Here is an 11,035-nt window from a genome sequence, read left to right as displayed (position 1 = left end):
TGTATTTGTTTGTATTTGTATTTGTTGTTTTTATGGTAATTTAATTCAAATTTTTTTATTATTTAATTCGAAATATTTGTTATTTAATTCATGTTTAATGTTGATTGTATTTGTGTTCATCCCGCATCAATGCGAATCTGAAAATCACTTATTGATAATGATGATTGATTCCGGTAAATGGGACAAATGACATTGCATATCTATTTGTCCGATAAGTGGTATCAAAAACCACAACATCGCCAAAATTTTGGCAGGCCATTAAACATCTTAGATCAATCCATACTAAACACTTCACACAATTCTCTTTATCAACTTCGGTCCTAATAAACTATTTAGAACCACTTTCTTCATTCAACCTATGCAACAAGTCCAACCCCGTTTGGACATCACTAATATCAAACCTTGTCTTCCTCTCGTCTATTATCACATTCCTAACATGTTGAACATTGAAACCAACTTTATCATTACCTCCATGAATGTTACCAACCACATTCATTACTTGACAATTACGAACCCCCGAATCATAAAGAGTTTTAATCAAACTACGGGTAGCGGTGTTTACATGTCTTTCGCGTTGTACCAAATTCATCTTATTAGAGGAAACAAGACCGTGGTTGTGAACCAACTCAAAGTCTAGTTATCTCCCAAAGACGTTTTTTTATAATTGACATACATCCTCACCTTGCACTCACTTTTTGGAAGAAACTCTCTACGCCGTTTATTTTTACTACTCCCAGCGACAACACTTTTTCCATAAAGCCTACAAATATATAAACGACCCTCGTTGTCTTCGTTACGATGGCTCGCTTGAATTTTAATAGCAAATTCATTTCTTAAAGCATAAGTCCTAAAAAAATGACCAGTCTCATCCACACTTTGAAAAAATTGATTCAAATATGGAACTCCTCCCCCATCAACATTTTCGTACATATTTGCATCCTCTACATTATCATCTTCATCCTCACCCTCAACATTATCATTATCATTTTCAAGCTCATTTTCATCATTTTTATCTTCAACATCAACCAAATCGTCATCTAAATTAATAAATTCCTCATTTTTATCTACAAATTCATCATCTTCAACAAATATAGGAGTTTTAGGTTCTTCACTAGTATGTAAATCATCAAGATGTAAAATATGTCAATACCCTCTTCTTCTTTTTTTACGTTTATGACGAAACATACGAGCAAATAAATTATCTGTCATGAAAAATTGAAATTGAAGAGAAGAAATATACTTTAAATTGACAAAAGTACTTGAATTTCTTGATAAAAATGCCCCAAAATCGCCTAAAATGTAAACTTGGAGAGTAGAGTTTTTTTGGAGATTTGAGTGTTTTTGTGTGGTGAAATGAGGGAGTGTTGAAATGCTGGGGATAAGGGAACAATACCAACCGTGGTCCATCCTTCCCAACCGCGGACAATTTCCGCGGTCCGTTTGTTATGCCAGCCTTTTATTTCTCATCCAACAATCTACAAACCGTTTGTTAGCAAACAGTGTACAACAAACGATTATTGTAGACTGTACCCCTTTAAATATTATCATTATAAAATTATCTCGACGAGGAGTCTTCACCGAAAATGTACCAAAAGGCAAACCAAAAATTATCGTTTCACGTGTTGAGGCAAATTAACACACCCTTTCTAGTTTTTAAACACATATATATACTTTATAGATATTTTGTACTCCCCCCGTCCCTCCCATTTGTTTACACTTTTATTTTTGGGATATTCCTTCCAATTGTTTACATTTAAAATTTTTCCAAAAATATTTTTTTTAATAATCTTTAAAACAACTACATCCATTACTTCTCTCCACTATACCTATTACTCACTTTTTTAATTTTTTTCCACAACTTTATCATTTTTCTTAAACTCCGTAGTCAATCCAAATGTAAACATTTGGGAGGGATGGAGGGAGTAATTATGATCAACAAGCAACACAATAGTTTCCATCACTCTTTTCGTCTGAATCGCTATTGATGCCCAATTACCATTGGAAAAGATTGTTGTGACGGCCTCAACCCCTAGGTCAGGAGTTGACGTCACTAAACACAATTACCAAAAATATAAACAACAGAATTATTATTAAAATATACTAACTTGACCCCGAACCAAGATCCGATCCAGGTTCAAGTATAATTCAGGTTCTCGTTATTACAGATTCTTTATTTAACATCTAAGACACACTAGCTTTATTCAGCAACTCCACAGACCTCATGGTCTGACACAAACTACCTCAGAGGAGCCGGGTCCAGTAGGGGCGGGAACATAGGTCGGTCTGACTGATCTTCTAGGCATCTGCGAAATATACATAACAGTTTGCAAGGGTGAGCATAATCGCTCAGCAGTACCAAAATATGAATAACAGGATAAATCAGTAATGCAACAATAATAGGAACATAACTGTAATCATGATATCAACATTATACAACAAAATTTAGAGAAAAACTGGATATCATTAACTAGCATGCTTCATTAAAACAACGTAGCAGTGTGCTGTAAAAACACCAGAGTCCAATTTTAGCATACTAGTCACTCTTATAAATCACTGTATCAACTACCCGTACTCTTACGGGAATCACAAAATCCAAATCAGATACGTATAGATATGTGAAGACAGCTGATCAGGCCATCAACACTATACGGCTCCAACTGTCATCTTATTCATGGCTCCATCTGCCATTTCAATTACCTGTTCCGGAACTCAGAGACTAGCTAGGTCTCTGACCTGCTGGACTAATCGGTTATACAATGCGCGCAACCGAATTAGCCTCTTACGCCAACTCAATAGGCCTACTCTGGCCCCAACGTATCCCATATCTGATCGTTTTAATCCAGTTTTCAAAATCATCACTTTTACCTATCTCTTTTCAAAATCCATTCTATCACAGCACACTATTCAAATCCTCTTTTCATTTAAATCACGTTTAGAGATAGGTGTTTTCAGAAGTTACTTTTCCCCAAAACACAATTTTAAACAACGTTTTCAAATACAGGGGATACATAACTTAAAATGTTTCTGTTCCATTACGATAGTAAAACATTTAGTTATTCATATATACTGAACCATAAAAGAATGGTCAGGGGTACTTGCCTTGCAACGCTTTACAAAACCCTAAGTAGCTTTCACGCTGACTTTAGTCCTGAGAAAACTCGCTCGGAATCTACAAATACAGAATACCCTAATCAGTTACACCGACATGCTTGATATCCTCAAATTCTAACAACTCAATCCGATAACCCGACTCGTATCAATATTATACACATAAACCCGTAATACATAGTCACGTAGTCGGAAATATTGTTAGGGTAACACGTATAAATACATATATATTTTTAGGAAATTTTGGCAGCACTTTATTTATTTATAAAACTACCCGTCGATTACAATCGACGTCATCAATCACACAATTCACAATATTACTTCATCCTTTTATACAACTTACATCCCAACACCAATCACAATTAATTATTTAAGTCCAAAAATATTTTACGAAAAATCATTTTATTTATTTATAAAATTTAGGACTCAGAACATCGTCATCACCGTCCACCGTCCGCTCGTAACAAGTCATCGCGGCACGGCAGCAAAATTCTCGGGGTACCCAGCAATTCGGATTCCAACCGAAAATTTCACCGATTAAAAATAATTTCCCCCAACCAAATATCCATATCACAAATATTATTCAAGATAATTTCCTGCAGAATAATAATAAAATAATTAAAATTTCATCACCAACACACGCGTATAACACGCGCTGCACACACAGAACCAAACCAAACCAAAGCTTGAAGACACAGGGGCGGCAACACCACCGGAAAAACACAGATACAACCACGACCACACACACACGTTCACACGAACACACACACACGTTCACATATACATACACAGCAGCACAAACCACAACACCACCAGAAACTCCGGCGGCCAACTCACCGAGAAGCACGGCGGCGGCGGCGAAACAGGAAGAAACAGGGAGAGAAAAGAAACGAAGAGAAGGAAGAGAAGGAAGTAACAGAGAAGAGAGATTTCGAGGAGGAGAGAGAGAGACTGCTTCGATTTCCAGAGAGAAGAACAGAGCTCGATTAGGAAATAACAGAAGGGAAAAATTGAGGCTTGGACACGTATCACCAATTAAAGGATACGTGTCAATTCATTTATATATGAAATTGACACGTGTCCAAATATTATCCGGGGACCGAAAATTGCACTTATCGAACCATCGCGATATTAAAATGACACCAGAAAATCATGAAAATCATCTTAATATTTTATAAATATCCAGAAGAGAATAAAAAATGTAATTTTCGAAATTTTAAAATAATCTTTAAAACACACTTTATGCCCGCTTTTTAACAATTAACGAAACAACGCGCGGTTAAAACAGCTTCCGAAAATTTTCAAAATAATTTTAAAATTCTCAGAATAATATGAATTTAATAAAATATAAGTTTCCTAATTTTTAAAGATTCCCATAATTAAATATGGATTTAGCATTTAGCGCATTCAGAAAAATCATTTAAAAATGAATAATTAACAAAATATGGATTTCTCAATTTTATAAAGTCCTAAAAATAATTATTGAAATTATAAAATTAGAAAACCAATTTTAAAGACAACTCAAAGATTTATGGAATTAAAATTACAATAAAATTACTTTTACAAGCGAAATAAAATCATATAACTCACCAATAAATCACATAATTCAAATCCCACATATCAACAAATCATAAATAATTAAATAACAATCAACAACCGCTGCCAAAATTAATACACAACTTTTATTTATTTACTTAAACTTTTATTACACCTCCAAGTACAAAATAATAAATAAGAATACACGAGTCATTACATTCTTTCCCCCTTAAAAAGATTCTGTCCCCAGAATCTAATTCAACTAAACAAATGAGGATATTTATCAAGCATGTCTGACTCCAATTCCCAAGTAGACTCTTCTATTCGAGGATTTCTCCACAAAACTTTTACTATAGGAATCGATTTATTCCTAAGGACTCGTTCTTTACGGTCTAAAATTTGGGCCGGTTGTTCCACAGAAGACAAATCTGGTTGAAGCTCAATCGGTTCGTATTCTATGACTTGATTCGAATTAGGGACGTAGGGTTTCAACATAGACACATGGAACACATTATGAATGTGCTGCCACTGCGGTGGTAACGCTATCTCATAAGCGACCTTTCCCACTTTCTTCAAAACCTCAAAGGGTCCTATGAATCTAGGGCTGAGTTTACCCTTCTGACGAAATCGTATTAACCCTTTCCAAGGCGATACTTTTAGTAACACCAAAGCTCCTATCTCAAAGTCCATGTCTTTCCTATGTAAATCTGCGTATTTTCTTTGTCTATCTTGAGCTGCTTCCAATCTTTTCTGAATCAACACTATGGCATCTCTAGTCTGCTGAACCAACTCAGGGCCTAACACTTTCTTTTCTCCTACCTCATCCCACTACAATGGTGACCTACACTTTCGTCCATACAAAGCTTCATAAGGTGGCATCCCTATACTGGCATGGTTATACGAGAACTCAATCAAAGGTAGGTGCTCGTCCCAATTACCCTTATAATCTAGAACACAGACTCTCAACATATCCTCTATGGTCTGAATCGTGCTCTCACTTTGGCCATCCGTCTGAGGATGATAAGCGGTGCTCATATTCAATTTCGTTCCCAGGCACTCTTGGAATTTAGTCCAGAACCTGGAATTAAATCTCGGATCTCGATCCGACACTATAGAAACAGGAACTCCATGTTTGGTAACTATCTCATCCAAGCATAACTTAACTAGCCTTTCCAACGAATACCTCTCATTAATCGGAAGGAAATGCCCCGACTTAGTCAATCTATCAATGATTACCCAAATAGCATCATGACTCGCTCTCGTCTTTGGCAATCCTACTACAAAATCCATAGCAATCTCTTCCCATTTCCACTGAGGAATCTCCAAAGGTTGTAACAATCCACTCGGCCGCTGATGCTCTGCTTTTACCGCCTGACACACGTGACACTTACTTACCCAATTGGCAATATCCTTCTTCATTCCTGGCCACCAAAAATTTCTCTTCAAATCCTGGTACATCTTGGTACTACCTGGGTGGATAGAAAACCTAGAGTTATGAGCTTCTTGCAATACTTCGTTCTTCAATTCTGTTACATTAGGAATCCAAACTCTGGACGAAAATCTATACAAACCTTGACTATCTTTTTGAGTGCACAACTCTTCTCCTGTCAAAGTATCCAACTCTTGTTCCATAACTCCTTCTTGACATCTTCTAATCTTTTCCATTGATGCTGGCTGGAAAGTAATTTCATATAGTTGCTCTTGACTTCCGTTAGATCCTCGAATTTCAATTTCCATTCTTTCTAAATCTCGTGCCAATTCCTCCGCAATCTTAACCATATTCAACCTTTCCTTCCTACTTAAGGCATCAGCCACTACATTGGCTTTACCTGTGTGATAATTAATCGAACAATCATAGTCCTTAATCAACTCTAACCACCTTCTCTGCCTCATGTTCAGATCTTTCTGCGTGAATATGTACTTCAGGCTCTTATGGTCTGTATAAATGTCGCATTTCTCGCCATACAAGTAGTGACGCCATAACTTTAAAGCAAATACTATAGCCGCCCATTCAAGGTCATGAACTGGATATTTCTGCTCGTGAGGCTTTAGTTGTCTGGAGGCATACGCAATCACTTTGTTATGCTGCATTAACACACATCCCAATCCTTTCAAAGAAGCATCACTATAAATTACAAAGTTTCCCGTCTCATCTGGCAATGCTAACACTGGAGCCGTCACTAGCCTTCGTTTTAACTCCTGGAAACTCTCTTTACACTTTTCCGTCCAAACGAATTTCTCATTCTTTCCGGTCAACTTGGTTAGTGGGGATGCAATTTTTGAGAAATCTTTCACAAACCTTCGATAATATCCTGCTAATCCAAGAAAACTTCTTATTTCCGTTGGTGTTTTCGGTTGCTCCCATTTTGATACGGCTTCAATCTTTACCGGGTCTACTTTGATACCTTCCTTACTCACCACATGTCCAAGAAAATGTACTTCCGTCAGGCATAACTCACACTTAGAAAACTTAGCATACAATTGCTTTTCTCTTAACTTCTGTAGGGCAATCTGTAGATGCACTGCGCGATCTTCTGGATTCTTCGAATATATGAGGATGTCATCAATAAATACAATAATAAACTTATCCAGATACTCCTTGTATACCCTATTCATCAAATCCATGAAAGCCGCCGACGCATTCGTCAATCCAAACGACATTACTAGAAACTCGTAATGGCCATACCTTGTTCGAAATGCAGTCTTGGGGATATCCTCGAGCTTTATCTTCAATTGGTGGTAGCCAGACCTTAAGTCGATCTTTGAAAAGTAACATGCTCCCTTAAGCTGATCAAACAAATCATCGATTCGCGGCAAAGGATATTTATTCTTTATCGTCAACTTGTTCAGCTCTCTGTAATCAATACACAATCTCATACTTCCATCCTTTTTCTTCACAAATAACACTGGAGCACCCCATGGGGAAACACTGGGTCGAATAACTCCTTTATCCAATAACTCCTGAAGTTGCTTAGCCAATTCTTTCATTTCCATCGGGGCCATTCTGTATGGAGCCTTAGAAACTGGTTCAGCTCTAGGTATCAAGTCAATGGAAAACTCTATCTCACGATCAGGTGGCAATCCTGGTAATTCTTCTGGAAAAACGTCAGGGAATTCTCTTACTATAGGGATGTCATCCAAAATAGAGGTCTCTTTCTTCGTATCCACTACATGTGCCAAGTACGCTTCACATCCTTGTCTCAGCAATCTTCTTGCTTGCATTACTGAGAGAAACTTCCTATCTTGCCTCTGCCCTTGGTAACTGATCCTTCTATTATATGAAGTGTACAGAACAACTCTCTTTTTCTTACAATCAATAGTTGCCCTATATCGAGACAACCAATCTATACCTAAAATAACATCAAAGTCTCCCAACTCGAAGGGTATTAAGTCAACAGAGAACATATATCCTGAAATCTCTAGGGAACAACTAGTACAAAATTGCTTTACAGGTACTCTATCTTTATTAGCCATTTCTATAGTTAGAGGTTCGTCTAAGTCTTCTAACATCAACTGCATTTTATTCATACAATTCACAGATATAAAAGATTTGGACGCTCCCGAATCAAACAAAACGTTAACAGGTACGAAATTAAGAATAAGCGTACCTGCAACCACATCAGAGTCATGAACTGGAGACTTCTAGGTCATCTTAAAAGTCCTAGCTCTCGCCGTACTGGTTGCTGGTCCTTGAGACACACTCCTTCCCGCATTACCTTGGGTCACTGACTTGCAATTCCTAGCTATGTGTCCCACTTTGCCGCAACTAAAACAAGTAACTCCTTGAATCTCAGACTTACATTCCGTGGAATAGTGACCTTTCTGTCCACACCTAAAATAATTAACATTCTCTCGGCACTGTCCACTATGCTTTTTCCCACATATCTTACAATCTGTCACTGGCTTACTCATTCTCGTCGGGGTAGAGTTAACTGAAGTAGTATCGGGTTTCGCCTGAGGAACATCCTGCCACTTGAACCTCTTATTCTTATTCCTTCCAAACCAACGCTGAAACTTCCGACTCGCTATTCCTGCCTCTGATCTAGCAGGTCCACTTTCAAATTTTCTTTTCTTCTCACCCTGCTCCTTTGCAACTAATTTCTGATCACTTTCTATCACTAGGGTAGCCTAAACTACCGAAGTATATGTCTTGAGTTGTAAGGCTACAACTCCACTCCTTATTTCTGGCTTCAACCCCTGCTGAAACCGCTTCACCCGTTGAGCTTCTGAACTCACATATTCTGGTGCTATACGGGCCAACTCCGTAAACTTTGCCTCATATTCCGTGACACTTTTATCCCCTTGTTTCAATTCCAAAAATTCCACTTCCATTTGAGTTTGGAGACAATCTGGAAAGTATTTCTCCAAAAATAAATCGGTAAATCTGGTCCATGGTACTGGACCTTCTCCTTCTTGGGCTCGCGTAAATTCCCACCAATAGTTCGAATCATTCCTTAGAAAATAACTAGCATAATCAGTCTTTAAATTCTCACTCACCTTGGTGAGCGCAAACGCCTTTTCCATCTCTTTAACCATATCCTGGCAGCAACAGGATCTACCTCTCCCTTAAACTCTAGGGGCTTCACTACTTGGAAAGACTTAAAACTAACATCCTGATTTGCCCCTCTTATCTCATGCTGCTGCTGGATTTGTAGTTGCTGCTGTTGGATTTGCTGTTGTTGTTGTATGAGCTGTTGTTGCTGTTGTTGTTGTTGTTGTTGCAATTGTTGATGTTGCTGCTGGAATTGTTGTTGTTGTTGGGCCAGCTGTACAGACTGCTAACGCAACAAATTCACCATGTCACTCACGGAAGGATCCCCAGCAGACCCGTTATTGGGCTGAAAATTTCTCTTTGGTGGCATCTCCTGAAACATAACAGTCATATATAATAAAATGGATTGCTCCAACACTTTATGTTTATGTAATCAGGAGAGCGTTGCCACTAAGACAATATTCTCATCCCTCATTAAAATTGGATCCGTCCTGAGTGAATGATTATGATCCAAAAATGCCAACAACAGAAACAATAATAATAACAACAATAATAGCAACACACAATATATATATGTAAACTGAACAATAAGATAAAGCAGTTGGAATACAATAACCAACAGAATCCACTAGTACAACTGAAAATCCAACTAAAAAGAACCATCCGAATACACACCAAAATTGGCTGTCATAACAGCCTCACCTACTACAAACTATCACAACATAATGTACATATATAAGGAAAACAACCACAGAACTCCTAGAAGTCACTCTGAGCTCTGCATCCCTCTATAGCAGCTCTGACTAGCCACTACCACTGCCACCAATGGAACCTAGCTCAAACACTAGCCAGTTCACTAGGTCCTGATACTGCACAGCTCTGAACTCTGAACTAATGAAACGGTCAACAGATCTAGCCCTCTCTACAGCCATCTGGGTCAATACTCGCACACGGGCTCGCACCTCAGGGGAAGGGGCAGAAATACCCTGAAATGGTGCAATAGGTACCTGGTCCAACTGGGCAGCAAACTCTGGACTCTGATCTCTGATAAAAGAAGTATTCACCGCCCTATGGACATGATAAGGGATCGGTGAAGAAGTACCACTAGGGGCCACAGGAGGTACCGGAGGTCTCATCATGGAAGAACTGGGACCGCATCCAGGAGGAAAATCCCTGACAGCAGACACATACCTACGTACCCAACGGGGACGAGGACCAGATCCAGGGATGTCTCGAGGCACAAAAGAAAGAACTGGGGGAGGAGGCATAGGGGTCTCCTCAGTAACAGCATCAAGGGGTTTCTCCGAATCAGAAGCCCGAGATGGAGAACTCGAAATCGCAATAGGCCACTGCCAACATAATAAATATACAGGCAAGACACAACCAGGTCAAGGCAATTCTATCAAAACATTTAATAGATGTCAGGGTAACGCCGTCGGAACCCTCGACTGACTCTAAAGGTTTGCTCCTCTATATGAGTTGCTGACTCACACTTAAAGACTCACGCTATCACCTACTCAACACAATCCTTAACCTGAATCAGGGACTTGAACCTGTAGCTCTGATACTAACTGTGACGGCCTCAACCCCGGGGTCAGGAGTTGACGTCACTAAACATAATTACCAAAAATATAAACAACAGAATTATTATTAAAATATACTAACTTGACCCCGAACCAAGATCCGATCCGGGTTCAAGTATAATTCAGGTTCTCATTATTACAAACTCTTTATTTAACATCTAAGATACACTAGCTTTATTCAGCAACTCCTCAGACCTCATGGTCTGACACAAACTACCTCAGAGGAGCCGGGTCCAGTAGAGGCGGGTACATAGGTCGGTCTGACTGATCTTCTAGGCATCTGCGAAATATACATAACAGTTTGCAAGGGTGAGCA

Source organism: Apium graveolens, chromosome 11 (genome assembly GCF_009905375.1).
Source record: "Apium graveolens cultivar Ventura chromosome 11, ASM990537v1, whole genome shotgun sequence".
Classification (NCBI taxonomy): Eukaryota; Viridiplantae; Streptophyta; class Magnoliopsida; order Apiales; family Apiaceae; genus Apium; species Apium graveolens.
The sequence above is the reverse complement of the archived record's forward strand: the minus strand, read 5'-3'. Positions refer to the sequence as shown.